Source organism: Chenopodium album, chromosome 22, assembly GCF_948465745.1.
Source record: "Chenopodium album chromosome 22, dcCheAlbu1.1, whole genome shotgun sequence".
Taxonomy (NCBI): Eukaryota; Viridiplantae; Streptophyta; class Magnoliopsida; order Caryophyllales; family Amaranthaceae; genus Chenopodium; species Chenopodium album.
Window position 1 is genome coordinate 4,330,609 of NC_137855.1, and position 17,803 is coordinate 4,348,411.

The window sequence follows — 17,803 nt, forward strand, 5'->3', positions numbered from 1 at the left end:
ATTTTTAATTCAGTATATGGGGAATTAAGATTACCGATTATTATTATTATTATCATTAGTAAAATATGTGTAATTGATTTTCAACTTCATTAGTAATTTAGTAGAAGAAGTTTAATCGCAAGGAGCAGCTGGTTTTACCCTTTTACTTTCTCACAATTACATACGCCATCCGTCCCCAAATGATACTTCTTATTGGCAAATTTCACGGAATTAAGAAACTTAGATACAAGTAGTAAAATTACATTGATAAGATAAATTTACATCAAGTATGCAAAATAGTAAGGAGTGAAAGTAATAAAATTACCTTGAAGAACAAAATTTACATGGAAAAGTTAAATTTGCACAAATATTATTGCATTTGGAGGGAATTTTGATTAAAACATTGATATGAATGGTACTTGAAAAAAGCAAATGAGACTATCAATTTGGGACTATAAATAGGCCACAAAGGACTATCATTTGGGGACGGAGGAAGTATTATTTTCTCTATCAGCACCAAAAATAAACATATGGAGTACTAGTCCTATACTAGTATAACCTTTTTCATCCTCTTTTTAAGTCTTCCAAGCTATGTCTTGTTAACTTGAGTCATTCTCTTATTTATTTATTTTATTTATTTATCTCCATAATAATGATGAACTAGCTCACTACAGTTAAAGTAACTATTTAATGCTAAATTTGGGTAAAAACTTGAATGAAAATGCAAAAATTTTGCCACTTGTCATATCATAGTTTGTCACGGAGTTTGTGTGCCAAAGCAATCATTGACTTGGAAGAGACAAAAGCTCCTCATGAGTAATGGTGAGTTAGCTTGAAGTATAAAGAGTGTTGTACTGTTGTGAGGAGGGTTTGAGTAACCCATTGTAGATGCTTAGTACACAAAAAGAGAGAAGAAATATGAGTGAACCACAAATTATACTCCATAGTAGTCATTTCAACAGAACATTACATGCATACGGATGACATGGGGCACAAATATATAAAGAAAATATGAGGGTATTTTAATTTTTTTTTAAAAAAAAGTGAGGATAATTTAGTATTTTTATTCTAAAAAAGAAGTAAAAAAAAAACATTTTCAGACACCTAAAAAGTAAACGAAACTTTATTTGTGGACCGAGAAGTATGATATAATTAAATTTTAGGGCAACTAAAATGCATAAAGTTGATTGTACACCCAATGTTTTTTATAAGTTTGTCTTTTATATAAAAAAATAAAGATAAAGATCAAGATCTTATAGGTAAACAATATCGCATATTAAATTGATAACTTCATATATATAGTATTAAAATAATGGTAAAAAATTTTAGCTAAGATGTCAATAACATTATATCTTATTCTTTTCAACCTATTACTTAAAGTTGGGCATGGGTAGCACAGGCCCGATACGAGATTGGCTTGACCTAGCACGAGCCCACCAGCGGCACGACACAATGCCCGAGGAGTGGGCCGTGGGCTGTGTTGTGAACATGATTTTGGGAATCTGGCACGTGCATGGCACACCAGGCACGGCCCGACACGACCATAAAATTAACATAAATAATAATAAAGAGCTATAATAATAAAAAGAACAATAATAATATAATAATAAAGAACATAAACATAAATTAATAAAACTAATCAAATAATATATCTATTTTAAAAGTTATACAAAAAAAAATATATTATTTTTTTTAAAAAAATTAAAATATTATGGGTGGTGCCCGACACGACATGGCATGTGGGCTGTGTTGTGGGTTGGGGTGTGCCAAATGGTGGCACAGCACGACACAAGCCACCACTTGGCACGGTGAGGCATGGCCTATGACGGCCCGAGTACTTTAAAAATTTAGTTGCTTCCTGTAAAAAAATGCAAGAGAAGAACCGAATTTGGTTGCTTCCAGTAAAAAAAGATATTGACTCCAGTACTTAGAAAATTTGGTAGCTTCCTGTAAAAAAATGCAAGAGAAGAACCAAATTTTTCATGTTTCTTGTAAAGCTTAATAACAACTTGTAGCACATAAAGCATCTGCTGACAATTTGAAGACAAACTCCTGTAAATAGAGAAAAAGAAAAACACAAGTATTAACCAATCAAGTATCAAGTAATTAGCCAAAATAATGAAATCCAACGTTACCAATATGATGAGCCCATCAAATCAGCACACCTTACAGCTAATCATCTCCTCTGAAAGTTAAGTTTCCCGATAAAAAAAGCAAATAGAGAGGCAAAAGTCAGAGGGAAGATAAGTAACATAGCAGCAACAAGGCCAAGATGATTATGTTTAAACCCAAAGTACTCTTCTATGAACGAAGCGGCTGTAGTGCTATTGCCAAATACTGTGATTTCTTCATGTATATCACCGTACTGGGAAGACAGAAGACCATTTAGAGTCCAAGAAGTTGGACACAAATAAAATAACCACTGCCACCACTTGGGAATTTGCTGCAAGGAATACCACTGCAATATTAGTTTTCCTGTTTTCCAACTTATAAGAGGTATTTATGTGTTAAGGATCTAGCAATACTAAGAAGAGCTTGATTATCTGATCCAAACTTGCGAGAGTACATAACAAAAATATCACCTATGTTACTCGGACTCTTTCATTTACCTCACGTGTCCGTGTCGACACGACTCGTGTCGGACACCGACACCGACACTTGGACACTTCATTTTTAACTAAAAACACAATTTTTTTCAAGAAAATGGACGAGTCCGATACTTGGACACCCGTGTCTAATTGGACACTTCATCCGAGTCCAAGTAACATAGAATTTCACACAACAAAATTTTACTAACCTGAAATCAGTGTGACTAATATAGATTAAATTTATCATTAAAAGCCACAGAGTATTTAACAATAGACTCAAAAAGGCTGGACCAACCTATCTAAATGATATGAGTGTACTGAAACCTCTTAAGTTACAGTTGCGCTTTGATATAATGTGATTAAAATTGAATGGAAAATAAGGCTGGTCAGACATAGCCACAGGATGTAACAGCAATTACTATAACATTATCCCAATGTCTGAACAGAGGCACCAGCCCTTGAGAGAATGAGGGGAGCATAATATGAACAACCTTCCCATGTTAATCTTAATTGACCTTTGATTAGTCAGCAAACTATCTGCTACTCTACTCTAATATAACCAAGAAGCTCTGACCAGACCGTTAAGCTCGATAACATTTTCTGTTTTAGTCCAGTAATTCGACTTCTAGCCAGAAAGAAAAGATAAAGACCCCCTTTCTCCAAAGTCTAATGATACCAGTTTACTGTTTCACTATCTGCATGATAGTTTGCACAATATACCTTTATAATTGTTAAGCCATACTCTTCTCTTCGTCACTGGGGAATTTTTTACGAAACCTGACTATATTGCACTACTTTAAGAAGGTGGCTATTCTTTCTCAACACCCCAAAATAGTACAAGTGAGTAATATTTCTAACAGAAGGCATAGCAAGATCAACTTATTAATGCTTAAATAGTTTTTTTTTTTTTTTTGAGTGATAATGCTTAAATAATTTAGTATATGCTTATGGAACAAAGTTTTCCCTAGATTTTTTTAGCAAAGTCATCTGTGGGAAAGGTATATTTTTCTTACATGAAATAAGGAAAACATTTCCAAGATTTTTTTGATGTCAAGGGCATATTTGAAATAAATAACTCACCGGTTTAGGGATCAGAAATCCAGAAAACAAATTCATCAGAGCATAGGTAGCTGATGCTATGATTGAAGCCACCTGATAGTTCGGTGTCAATGATGCGAGCATCATGCCCAAGTAATTGAAATACACCAAAGTACAGGACATGGCGTAGAAGTACCAGATCAACTTGTAGGCCGTTAAGTAATACCCAATCATCGGATATGAAATAATTGTGAATATTAGACCTATTGTAAAAAGATAAGGAAGCTCGACTGTGACCTGTAAATCAGCAGCTAGATAAGTTAAACTAGCCAACTAAGAAATGCCAAAAAAAATTGAGTAAAAAATCAAGATTTTCATAATCTGTCCAGAATAGGAAGCAAATCCCCCCCCCCCTCCTCCCCCCAAAAGAAAAAATGTAAAAAAGGTGATCAAAGGAAATGTGTGAAGATATAAGGAGAAGTGGAGAACTACTAAGTTTTGCATGCCAAAAAAAAAAAAAGATGCACTTTAAGATGAAACCCAAAAAAAAAAAGGTTTTTGATTGCCATTTGTGAGCTAAAATTGTCTTTAAAGATATATTAGAACTAAACAAATTCTAGTGACTGCAAGAAAGTCCCAAATGAAACCAGGAATGGAAAACAGAATTATACCTGTGCAAAAGAATAAGCCCAAGAGGAGTACATCCCAGCAAATCTTTCCCGATAAACAACACTTCTTTCTGTTGAGATGTAAGGAAGGACAGTTGAACAGTTGTTCATTCCCACGAATGTTACAGAGGCAAACATCGAACCAAATATTGTGAACATGCTTTGTTCATCTTTTCTGCCATTTCAATAAAAATATTGCAAATGTAAATATGTAAGAAACATTTTAAAGAACATTGTGACCTAAATCCCATCTGAAATATAATTTGGCATGGAAGCCAAAATGTAGCAGTTAGCAAGCACACATCACATATTACTGAATAGCAACTTTAAAACGATTGTAACCAAATATTTCTTACTGAAATATACTTCAAAATTCAGGAGATCTCATAAATAATGGCAAAATAGATTTTTTAATTTTTTTTTAATTTATTTCTTTGTACAATTATGAAAACCTTGCAATGCAACAACAATAACAACAGAGGCTTAATCTCAGTATAATCTGTGGTCGCTTAACATGATCTTCATAAGGAACCGTGTTTAAATTGAGAAACAGAAAGAGTATACTGATATATTTACGAGAGTTCTAATAGAGTGGTAAGGGGATAAAAAAAAAGAGAGGAAAACATGTGAGTGAAAAACATAAAGTTATAAGAAAACAGTAACAAAGGAAAGAAGTAAAATTCGCAAAACATGAGTAAACAATAGAAGCAAATAATAATAATAATAATAAAGTGTATACATATATTAAAGCATGCATGTAAACCTTGCAATAATTCTAAATTTTCTATGCCTTATGGCATGCATATATATGGATATATGAAAACCAGACATCTTAGCTAATAAATAGGGTAACCAATGGGTATAGGGTTAGGGTCAAGTTAAAAAGGTGGTCAATATAGGGCCAAAATGGTAGCCCAATAAATTTGTAAACAAAATAATTCAAAACCCAAAAATATAATAATAAAATAAAAATTTACATGTATAGCTTTGTTTTCACTTGTGCTCATCGTTCTCTCGCCTTTTTAATTTTTCTTGCTCGTTTATTAACACACTCGTTATCAACATGCAAGTCTACAACCCACTTTGGCTATCCTGACTAATGACAAGGTGACCTTTTATTGAACCCGGCCCCAACCCACCCAATAATTAGGTCTACAATAGTTGAATCTTTTCAGAATAATTATTTCCATACTGACACTAGTTGTAGGAAGGCTTGTAATTTGAAAGAATGGATCAAGTTTAGATTTCTAAATAAACTGCCCCAACTTACATGTTCCTCCCTTGTTGCCAGAACAACAATCCAAATATCAGAGATGACAAAAAGGAATACAAGAGGCGCATCAAGTTGTATGAAGGGCTTCTCCAATACGATAGTTGTTGTTTCCAAAGACAACATTTATATTGTTCCCAACCAGATAGTGAAAAGCGGCTATGGAAATGGAGATCCTTAGAGTCCTCAGAAGGGACGCTTAGCTTATGTACAATCTCTTCATTGTTCCTGGAGTCAACATGATGCAGGAAAATAAATAAAGAACCGATAAAATCAAAATCTAATAGATAAGGAAAGAAGTACCACAATCACTATATGGCAATACACTTACTGGCATAGAACAGAATTATTGTAAACTTCGGCAAAATTGATATCTAGTTCAATTTCAGAAGATGCAGAAGTGACTTCTAAAATCCATGTTGCAGGATTATAGTTATCTTTAATCTTGGGCATGGAAGGTATTGTCTATTCAATTACAAAAGGAAAAAAAATTATTACAGCAAGACATGGGAAAAATCTATGCGGCAGTGAAAATCCAATTTAAGTATGAAACAAAAGATCTTTCCATGTGAAACAAAATAAGGATATTTTGGAAAGACAAACCTGAAAATATTCAATAACTTTTCTTGATTGCTGACCCAGGGGTCCAGAATAGATTATGCGCCCCCCAGTTTTTAAAAGCATCAACTGCAGTAAAAGTGTAAAACAATACATACACACCATTAAAATTCAACTTCCCACCTAACAATTCCATTTTAAATAGTAAGTAGAGCATGAAGTGAGAAACAAATATCTCAGTCACTTTAGGATAAATAAAACAGTAATGTCATCATCAATAAATAGATCTTTACAAAGATAAAGAGGAATTACTCGAACAATAAGATATATATTGTATCTTGTATAACTCCATAGTCCATACACTCTTAAACGGTGAAGTTTATTAGTAGATGAATTGCAATAAAGTTTAGTTAGTGGTAATAAATCACGGTGCTAGCAAATGCTTTAAAGGATATAATCAGTAGTATTTTATCAATGAGACAAGTATTCAAAGTATGCTACCTCGTCAAATGCTTCAAATATGTCAATACTTGGTTGATGGATGGTGCAAACAACAGTTCTACCAGTAACAACAATATTCTTTACTGCTCGAATTACAATGGCAGCTGCTCTTGCATCCAGACCTGTTGTAGGCTCATCCATAAATATAATTGATGGGTTGGCCACAAGCTCCACAGCAATAGTGAGCCGCTTTCGTTGCTCAGTTGATAGACCATTAATACCAGGTAAGCCAACCAAGGCATCTTTAACTTCATTGAGCTCAATAGTTTGTAGGACTTCGTTAACGAATTCCTGAAATGAATAAAAGATAATATTGTAATGTAACCTTCAAAAAAAGAAGGAACAGGACTTGCAACTCTTTCCATGTGAATTACTGTCATACTGTTTTGGTTTTTGAATCAACGTTATCAGGAAGCCGAAGCCAGGCAGAAAAGATCAGTGATTCCTCAACGGTAATATTTGGAGAATGTATATCTGTTTGTTCACAATAGCCTGACACTCGTGCAAATGTTTCCTGAACCTTAGGATACCCTCCAATACGAATTTCCCCTTCGATGGTTCCACTAGTTTTCCTTCCAGCAAGAACATCAAGAAGAGTCGTCTTTCCAGCTCCACTGACGCCCATCAACGCAGTAAGGACACCTGGCTTAAAAGAACCAGTGATGTCATGCAGAAGTTGGAGTTTCTTCTCAGTAAAGCCTTGTTCTCTCATTTCCTAAGAGAAGAAATTTATTATAACACATTCACTTCCCTGGGTCCTTATGATTTATGAAACACTTATTGCTTAAAAATTTTAGTTTTGAGATTACCATCGGAGTATCAATGTAATATTGCACATTGTGAAATGTTACAGTAAAGGGTTGGAATGGCAAGATCATATAACCTGCCATGATTACCAGACGTTTTAGAATGCTGGGTGACAAAATTGTGAGGATAGTGATAAATTTTATAAGGAAAATTGTCCACACGAGCAATGCTAATTAACTGGAAATTCAGATGAATGTTTTTAACCTTTATTAGATTCTAAACAGCTTTTCTTCCCAGAACTCTTTAGCTCGTTGTCTACTTGAAATGGATCTCCTGATCCTTGTAATTGAGAAAGCTTTTCTCTTGAGATGAAAGTCGTAGATGCTCTCGGAGCTACAAATATAATCAAGAAAATTGTAGATCAGTAATGCTACTATACATTTTTTATCCAGGGAAAGACAAAAGACAGTCTCACCCTTTAAGAAAGTTAATGTTAGAGTAAACCCCAGATTGGAAAGTACGCAAAACCCAAACAAAGCGCCAATGGAAACCCAGACATAGTAACCATCAAACAGTAGTCCACGGGATTGAAGAACTTCATGACCTATCGTTGTGTTTGAAGCAAACATCTACAGATAAGAATAAGAATCAGCAAAGGCTGAGGACAACATACATCAAGTACTTAAACACAGTAACACTTGAACCGTCAGAGGCCCATAGCCTAAAACTGTAGGCATTGAAAGCAGATGCCCATCAAATGATCTTGTTCAAATTAGAGAGGATGACAGTATGACGCTCCTAGCTAGAATATCATTATCCAAGAAGGCATGAGCTGATAGCCAACTAGCTGTTGTAGTTGTCAATAATCAGTCCCAACACATGGATACACAAAAAAAAATGGCCAAGATAATCTTGTAGCAGGTTCTTAATATATCCTTGAGATAAATAATCAAATCAAATGATCATTCATAAAATCCTATTGTTTAACCTATCAGGTCAAATCTTCACTCATAAACTTGCATCATAATTGTCATGTCTTCAACAGCTTACCTTTTGCCACCTTGGAGCAAGGAATTCATTAGTTGCGAGACCAATCTCTCCATAAGTAAGTGGCACAATCCAAAATCCCCATCTTAACCATACTGGCATTGAAGCTGCAAGTTAACACACAAGTAAGTAACATATTCAGATGATCAGAAACTCTACTAGGTAAAACTTCACAAGTATTCTTACATCGTGGGATTATGAATCCACTGAATATGAAAACAACCAGTATGAAGATAACGCCTGCATAAGAGGAAGAAACTGTGGTACGGAAAAGAGAAGCCAAGAGCCTGAACATGGATATTGATGCCAAGTGCACACCCGAGAATAGAAGAGCTTGGCAAAAGAACCTGACATAGACAGAAATTATTCAAATTTACTTCAATAACCAGTTAACCACAGTTTCAAAAAGTATTAAGACCGATGAGTGTTAGAATCAGACACAGCAACCAAGCAATGACAGTAAAAACCAAGGAAGAACCCAGGATTAGAAGTGTTTAAGAAGGTATAAATGTATGCAACCTCTCTCCTAACCAATCAAGACGAATACGTTTGCAATTTTGGATAAGGTAGCTGAGCTACATAAATATTTCAGTTTGACAAGTCAGTTGTTAGATTCAAATTATATCACCGATTCACCAGGAACCATATGCACAACCACACATGTACAGAGGGAGAAAGAGGATTCTCATTCACAAGGGTGATAGGCAATTTTATAAGACAATAGCAGACAAACATACTTCACCTCAATGGATTACGATAGATGTAAAAATGGTATCATTGTGATGAAGCATCCTTACTTGGGGTATATATTGACTAATTTGGTACACAGCACAAAACTCCTCAAAACTTACCTTCCAACTTCTGGAGCATATCCAATGGTATAGTAAGTAAGTGAGGTCCAGATAACAGCCAGTAAAATTGACAAAGGGATCTTCAGGATAGTGGCAGGAATCGCATAAGCCCAAGCAGGATAGAAATATAAGTCTCTCTGTTTAAAGAAAACAGGAAGTCTCATGATAGTCATTGACAGTTCTGGAAATCCGTCAACAAGAAGCATGATAAGACCATAGAACAGAGCGCCCAGATAATAATTTGCATGAAGAATGTCAACATGCATCCGTGAACGTACGAATACAGTCATTGTTATCAGAGCTATAATGACCAACTGCAAGTAGAAAAATCAGAATTAAAAAAAAAAAAAAAAGGCTACAGTTACATTTAGCTCTAACATACACACTATATATACTGACTATTGAATTTGACATTAAAAAGAGAGGGGAAGGGAGGGGGAGTAAAGGAGATATTTGAAGTTTGAACCCAGAACTTCAGTCTCATAGCTGCAGTTCAAATAAACTAATCCCCCCCCCCCCCCCCCCCCCCAAAAAAAAAAAAAAAAAATCCTTTAAACAATACACACATTCATACATATACACACAACAAATATATACAGGTGTGCCACGGCGAATGCATAAATAGCAAGCAACAATAGCACTAATTGATAAAAACAAAAATCCAGAGAAGAAAGAAAAGGAGCAAGCACACTGTACACTACCTGAATAATTTTGAATATATATATGAAAGAGTTTCTCCTCATAAGCAGGAATTCCCTTGACATACAAGCTTTGAAGAGTTCTCCCTTTGGCAGAGAGAACTTGTTAAAGGAGATAGCGTAATCATCAACCTGCGACTTCATTGGTGACTGCAAAATCTCCTTATATAAAGTCTTTCCAACATGAGACACCCTATATTCCTCACAAAACATATCTACAGAGATATAGGCATAAGGTTCTTCACGAAACCAGTACTGTGGTTGGTCTTTTTGCGAAATAACCTGTAGAAAAAAGGGTATAAAATGGAGGAAATATCACCTTAACCAACAAGGAAGTTAGTGAAATGCAGTCACTTCACAGTTCACAGTAATAAATGTGCACCACCAGATGCCAGACATAAAATTTGTTACCTCCTGAAGAAAGTCGGCTATTCCCTTTCTCTTGGGACACCTAAAACCACATGCCTCAAAAAAAATCCAGGACACAATCACGAGGTCCATGATACACAATCTTTCCTTCTGCCATCAAAATTACATCATCAAAAAGATCAAAGGTTTCTGGTGCTGGCTGAAGAAGGGCAAGCAATGCAGATGCATCTGTTATGTGAACCAACTGTTGAATACACGAGACAATCTGAAATGCAGTAGAACTGTCCAAGCCATTCGTTATCTCATCCATAAACAATGCCTTGTTTGGCCCAACAATCATCTCACCTATAAAATTCCATTGTAACAACAAAATGTTCAGACTGATGGGGTATGTTCTACCTTAAGTTGCATAATAGTTGTTTTATGCACAATTCAATGAAGCACCTGTAGTCAATCTTTTCTTTTGACCACCTGAGATACCTCTCCTCATAACATCTCCTACCATAGTGTCAGCACATATATCAAGTCCAAGAATCTGCCAGAGAACAGATGGCAAGTAGTCGAGTGCATGATTGGCAGCAAACTTATATAAGACCACAAGTTAACTAAAAAAAATCAAATATGAAGCAGGTTTTCCAAAAAACTTACTTTTAGTATATAGTCTGTCTGCAGGGAGCTCTTTAATCCTTCGACAGCTATTGCCTGTGTAAACATAGATTCAATACAACATGTTTACTAAACAGTATGGTACTTCAGAAAATAAAAATAAATAACAACATTACGATAGTAAAAACAGAGATTAACATCACCAAAAAAAAATTTATGCTTCTTTTTTCAAACTACATCACATATATACTTTGCTTTAATCATTTATTTAAAGTTTAAACACTTAGTTTAGGGATTTAGCAGGAAGGGATGACGAGGACTGTCAGTTCCACTATTAGGTAATTGAATGAAATAGACAAAACTGAGCAAATGCCTCATATACTCTCATATAATCCTCGTGAAGGAGGAGAGATTCCAGGATTAAGAAGATACAGACAGTCTCTTGAGGAATTTCTATTTAGAATATACACTCAGGATCAAGGGATGAGGAACTCATTAATTTGTTGAGGTTGTGGGAGTTGTCAAACTCTAACTTAGATACAACTAGTGCAATAGAATAACTAACATATATTAGATTTAGATCATACCTAATTGAAGGAAGCAAGGGATCAGATTAACAACACGGCACACATAGAACTGCATAGACAAAGACATAGCTGGAATACCTTCATGTACGCATCTATGTCGGCATCTGGAATGATTCCTTCCTGCTTCTCCCGTTTACAGACCTCAATTAACAAGTCTAAAGAGGCAAAATACTTCCATTATTACTTGGACGTAATCAATGGTCATTCAAGAAAAAAAACCATTAATCAGGAACTGGATCAAACTTACCTGCACGGCTTCCCACACCTTGACAACGAGCTGAAAAATCAATTGTCTCTCTCACGGTCATATCAGGAATGTGCAGGTCATGCTGGCTTATATAAGCAGAAGTTTTTTGAGGAATAAAATCTTTAAATTTGTGCCCATTGTATTCTACATCTCCTTTAAGCTGCAAAAAATAAAAAGAAATAATAGGTGTAAGAGTTGCAAAACACTGGTTGTATTCGAAAATGAAAATTCCTACTAGCCCCATTCATAGTCTCTCCCTTTAAGATTAAGATCCTTCTTTCAAAGTAGAATCATGCGTTTGATAACAAAGAGGTTTAACAGCTTTAGTTCAGTAAAACCTGTTAAACCTCGAGTAAGAACCTCCCATCTCCAGAACCACAATGCAAGAAATAAGGAAATACAGAAGTAAAAAGTATGTTTTAACTGCACTAGACAATATCATGTAAGTGTATAAGAGAAAAGGCAAGGTCATAATAATTATTTATATATAACCTCCAAAGAGCTGTCGAGGTTTCCTGAAAGTGCCAACAAAAGGGAACTCTTCCCACAACCAGGTGGACCAAGTAGTAGAGTCATCCTGCAAAAACACCAGCAACTTCATGAAGGCACTTGTCCAGAAGACTTTTGGAAAGATAAACGTACTACATCTTGACACTCTAGAGATCTGTGAGTTGATATTAAGACTTCTAATACAACGATTTTAGTGTTCACCTATTGTACACTAAAATAGGTGAACACTAAAATAGTTGTATTAGTATGACTTCTAATACTTTAGCCAGATATTGTCATGCTTCCAGCAGAATTAGGATGTTACATTAATGTGAATTGTGATAATGGTTAGAATCGCCATCCAGAAGATCGAAAATGAATAGTGTACCAACTTATCTGCATGTGAACCAGTAAGTCATACTGGCTTTTGATAAGAATAAAGCAGCACGAAACTTTATCAAGGAGAGAACGTAATACTGAAATTTAAAGCACCCTGATAAATGTTATATATTGAAGATCATATTATGTAGCAGCAGCATGACATTGACCAACACTTGACCAAAATAATATTCGATCCAGATAAGAGAAAAGTCACGCAACCTTCTTCACATAAAAGTAGCTCTTTCTTTCATATACTTAGCACCAAATGAGGGAAGACTGCATACAAGCTTCTACACATGAAACAGTTGTTCTGTCTGACTCTTTTTAGCGCAAAATTAAACACTCAGATTGTAGACAAATTATTTACTGACCTCCCAGGTTTGATTATACCACTGACATCCTTAATAATGCTAAGCTTTGCTTCTTGCAACTGAGACCCCAATAACTTGGAAAAGACCTGTACAACAGGACAGTGCCAGCAGATAACTCAGAGCTACTAACTAAAGTCTTCCTTTTGTAAATTCGACACTTTTTTAGCTTAGAAAATAATTTTAACTTTTTTATAATAATGTTAGTGTCCATTCAGCTTCATGCACTCGTAAAATATAGGTAAATGAAGTCATAGTCCAGACACCAATCGATGACTGAACCACACAAATACATAATGCGAGTTACTACTAAGAGCTACGATTACACGTGAAATTCTCCAAATTATTCATGTACTTACAGAAAGACTGCTTTTAAAAGTGTTCCACAGAGTAGGAAGGGGCTTGCCATCCACAACCTTACACCTTGCGTCCACAAAAAGGTTTTTATACTTCACCTTGACAGCAGGAAATTGTAACCCAACTCTACACAGGAGAAGAATTGCAAAAGTTTAGAGAAGACCATATTTCAAAAAGTGATAAAGTACTGCATTCAATCAATTCTAGTGGCTACAATCTGATACAGCCACTTAGTTTTGGGCGTATCATAATCAGTGTAAATGTGTAATACATGAAGGTAACTAAGTAAGCTGCTAGACTATAATAATTTATACAGTACGCAAACAATTTGACTTAACTGACTATTAAACTCGGTGCTTATGAGATGTAATTCTACAACTATAAATTACAGTGGATCCTATATTCTTTGACAAATGAGTACATAGGGCCACAGGGGTCACTACACCTTTGCAAGTATACATACTACAAAATATATGTATATGCTGCAACCCCTTGCACTTGCACAATACTTTTGTAGGTCATTAAAAGGAAAAATCAGCTTTATGCAACAACAGAACACCTCCACAAGAAATACTGAAATATTTTTGTTAATCCGAAATGGCTTTATCTTCTTTCTCAATGGTAATCATAATTCCATGTTTCCACCAAATATATCACCTGCAGCTAACCAGAGTTCCATATTTATCATAATATTTTACAAAAAAGAGTGTGAACTAAAAGGAAGCTGAATCTAACTGGAACTAAGAAGCCCACTCTTGCTAAATAAGTATACGCCCAGGCCACATACTATCTATAAATATCTAATTCATCCCAGTAATTAAATTTAATTAATCAAATCTTATAGAAGTAATTATTTTAATTTTCCAATATTATTTTATCAAACTAAGTATGTATAGATTACATTGTCAAAGATAATGTTATAAAATATCTAGAAAACAAATTCAGCCATTGCTTCAGTATCACTTTGTTGTTGCTAAAGTATTTACACTAATCTTAATCCCATTCATATTAGGATATGCTCTAATTAGCATTATTTACATTACAGAACAAGAAGTCGAAATTTAAATGTGGATGTAAACATAGATGTGAGAATGTAACATATTTTTAAAAAAAATATTGCAAACATTCTTAGGACATCCAAAAATCCATAATGGAATAACATCCCACCCACCCTCTATCCTTTAAGATCCAACAATGAAAATATATGTAACCTTAAATATGAAGAGAGGCACACATGTTGTACTCATAAAGGCAAGTAAAGGGGAATCTAGTGAGACAAGCAGTCACAAAATCTAAATATTCCAAATATGTGGCCAAAGTCTCTTTGACTTTTTTAGCTAATCTAACATCACCAAATTCCCCCCTCCAGCTGCAAAAAAAAAAAACCAATACAATAGAAGTACAAGATGTAAAAATGGCAAATATCTAGCAATGGGAATGTACACATATTCTACTCATATCATGCATATAGTGATAAAACTTACTTTTCCATTCTTTTCCTAAGTTTCTGCAACAACCGAAGGTTGTCTTGTTCAATCTGCTTAATGAGCTTCTCAATGAATTGACAGCGGTCTAGAGGTCCAAGCATAGAGACATCAATCATCCGTTTTCCCTTGGCATTGATTGTGCTTCCATCGATGTCATCAAACAATAACATCCTTGATCTTTGATAGGTTGGTAACCTCTCAATTTTAGCCCATTCCTGGACATACTCCTCATCAAGGACATCTTTTGAAGAGTCCAAAGATGTATTTCTTCTGAAACTGGACTTGTGACTCCGGAATGACAATCTTGAGCTTTTACCAAGCTCTGCCAGTTCAGAATGCTGAGGTTCAATTTCATCACCAAATAATTGAGACATAGCAAAGCACTAGAAAGGAAAGGACACAAAGAAGCAAAGAAGACAATGGAAAATAGGAGAGGGATTTATCTATTCATTTAAATGTTATGATATTATTTTATACACATGCAAAAAAAATAACATATCAAGTACACCAGAGTCTAACAAAAATCAGATCAGCAACAAAAAAAAAAAAATCACTCAAATTTGACTTACATATGAGACACTGGTTGGACGTGCGACATGACCATCACTTAATTTGCATAACATAAGACTGACATAGAACAATCTACTGGTAAATGAATATTACTGTATATGATATGGGTACAGCTGCCCAAGATAATTAATTTTAGCTTACTAACACGAATTAATTGCAATCAAGCTAGGTACTTAATTAATAAAGACTTCAAGATCTGGACTGATAATAAATAAAAAGGTCCTTCCATAAGCATAAAAATAGTATAAAGTACATAAGTTGACAAGTATTGAATAATAATTGGTGAAAGAAAGTGTCAGGATTTCTCAAAATGAACACTGTTTTGCAACAAGTAAGCAAGAGCATTTTCCATACAGATTCTTAAGGTAAAAGGCTGCATATCTAAGAAAAACTCTATGAGTCAAATCATCAAATAAAATAACAGTTCAAATTTGATATAGCAAAAGGATTGCTTTCTTGAGTTGAGTTTATTCAAAGGACAAATACTCCCTTCGTCCAAAAATAGTATTTGTCACGCATACTACTTTGGAATGTCAATAACGCCACTACTAAAATAAAGTATCTGGCGGGTGAATAGAATTGACAAACACGAAATATTACATATTTGATCATGTCATACTCTTAATAACAAGGGGTTGGGACAATGCGACAACTACATCCCAACGAAGAATAAAACGAGCACCCTAAGAATTACCCTCGACGAACAAATTGTCAGCTATCGAGTATTACAATAAATATATAAGTATATTACTGCTTAGCTGTAATTAGTTAAGTAGATTAGTTTGGAAGTTAAGCTACAATAAACTAATCAAGTTGTTAAATTTTTCCTGGGGAGAATACATTTGCTTTGAATATTAACAAGAATCTTTCATATTTCAAGCAAAAATTAAACAGAAAAATTGCAATCATCGTACTCATTAATTACTAGCAAAACACTACCCAATTAATTAGCCTGTAATTCAGGAATCATAATGCAGAAATTAGAAATGAAATTTAATTCAATATACAATTCAATTTATGGGGAATTTAGATCACCGACTACAATTAAAATACGAGTACCTTCGAAAATAGGGTATTATAAAGATAAATCGCTCCTTCACCATCATCATATACTCGTACAGGGAGAAAATCATTTGTCCCATAATTTGTGTCCCATTGGTGTTCCACTAAATATGATTGGTTCTTAAAATATTTATTTGCCTTTTAAAATTTGAGAAGTGGGACCTTGTAATTATTACAACCAATGATATTAAGTGGAACACAAATGGAACATGAAAAATGGGACAGAGGATTTAAACCCACTCGTACAGTATTTAATCGTACCTGGTTTTAAGCTTCACTTTATGTGGAATTTATTACTCCCTCCGTCCCCTAAATTACATTCCTACTTTCCTGGGGTGAATACATTTGCTTTGAATATTAAGGAGAATCCTTCAAATTTCAAGCAAAAATTAAACAGAAAAATTGCGATTCAGATACTTCGTACTCATTAATTACTTGCAAAACACTACCCAACTCCTAAAATTTAAAAAGCAAATAAAATCAAGTACTACTAAGAAATTGAGATAAAATTGTTAATTAAAGTAAGGAAATTGAAAATCGTGCCTGCTTAATTTGAAATTTGATTGATCCTCGAACTTGTTGAGCTGCTAAAGGATATTCCGCCTGTAATTCAGGAAAAATAATGCAGAAATTAGAAATGAAATTAGATAATCAATGACAATTTTTAATTCAATAAACAATTAAAGCAAAGAAACTGTAAAATGTGCCTGCTAAATTTGAAAATTGATTGACCCACGATCTTGTTTGAAATTGATATTCCTCCTGTAATTCAGGAAAAAATAATGCAGAAATTAGAAATGAAATTTAATTATCAATGACAATAGTTTTAATTCAATATATAATCGAATTTATGGGGAAATTAGACTGTTTTTAAAATTTGTGTACTTGATTATTATGTAAGATTGTGAAAATAGGATACAAAACATAAATCGCTCCTTCAACATCATATTCATACTAGAAGTGTAAATGTGTAATGGAGTAGCTGGTTTAAGCATCTTCTTTGAAAACTAGGAAGCTTTTTTTTACCAGTGTATCGTATTATTTGTAAGTAGTTTCTGCTCACACTTTATATCAAATTGTATAAATTTATACGGAGTCTTTAACTACAGTATATCACTGTGTCCTCATATTTTAGTGAGGAACTAAGGATAGACCCTTTTACTTCATATCATCTTACAAACCAAGCCCATTGAGGCATTGATCACCCACTTTCACTCACCACAATTAGGACCATATGCACCAGCTCCACCATTAGTCTTTTTTCTCTTCGCCTTATTATTGCTAAAATGAATTACCGAACAATTAATTTCTTTTATATTTTTGTATGGGTTCTCT

General features: G+C 34.4%; 1 pseudogene across 1 annotated transcript; it reads right to left on the reverse strand.

Moving 5' to 3' along the window:
- Positions 1-1,697: 1,697 nt before the first annotated feature.
- Positions 1,698-15,210, reverse strand: LOC145603720 (pleiotropic drug resistance protein 3-like; annotated as a pseudogene). The gene is made up of 25 exons (XR_014104897.1): positions 14,834-15,210; positions 13,352-13,475; positions 12,996-13,081; positions 12,247-12,331; positions 11,755-11,914; positions 11,586-11,662; positions 10,963-11,016; positions 10,759-10,849; positions 10,357-10,659; positions 9,949-10,227; positions 9,248-9,561; positions 8,583-8,743; positions 8,400-8,503; positions 7,825-7,978; positions 7,614-7,742; positions 7,412-7,485; positions 6,985-7,317; positions 6,603-6,893; positions 6,147-6,230; positions 5,875-6,008; positions 5,544-5,771; positions 4,277-4,448; positions 3,648-3,902; positions 2,145-2,422; positions 1,698-2,031 (listed from the first exon to the last, which is right to left on the reverse strand). The product of XR_014104897.1 is annotated as a pleiotropic drug resistance protein 3-like (transcript).
- Positions 15,211-17,803: the final 2,593 nt, after the last annotated feature.